Here is a 245-nt window from a genome sequence, read left to right on the forward strand (position 1 = left end):
TCGTGCGGCAGATGTCCCTTCTCAGTGGAGGGTGGTTTGACTGGATGACATGGAAAGGCCCTTCCCAACCCAAACTATTCTATGACCTGGGCTGTATATTCAAGGGTAAGCTCTTTTCCCAGGATACGAGTTGTCCAACACAACCTGAAGGACCTCTTCCCTTGGGCCATCTCTAGCATACCTTTGGCTGCTGTGAGGACCATTCCCCACGGCTGTGTTACTGTTTGAGGGGCACAGTGACACTG

The 245-nt window shown here is 52.2% G+C and overlaps 1 protein-coding gene across 1 annotated transcript in view; it reads right to left on the reverse strand.

The window, feature by feature from the left end:
* Positions 1 to 245, reverse strand: part of LOC103782233 (discoidin domain-containing receptor 2-like) — a 4,147-nt gene that overhangs the window by 3,581 nt on the left and 321 nt on the right. The gene's annotated exons all lie outside the window — the stretch shown is intronic.

Source organism: Merops nubicus, unplaced genomic scaffold (assembly GCF_000691845.1).
Source record: "Merops nubicus isolate BGI_N331 unplaced genomic scaffold, ASM69184v1 scaffold22491, whole genome shotgun sequence".
Classification (NCBI taxonomy): Eukaryota; Metazoa; Chordata; class Aves; order Coraciiformes; family Meropidae; genus Merops; species Merops nubicus.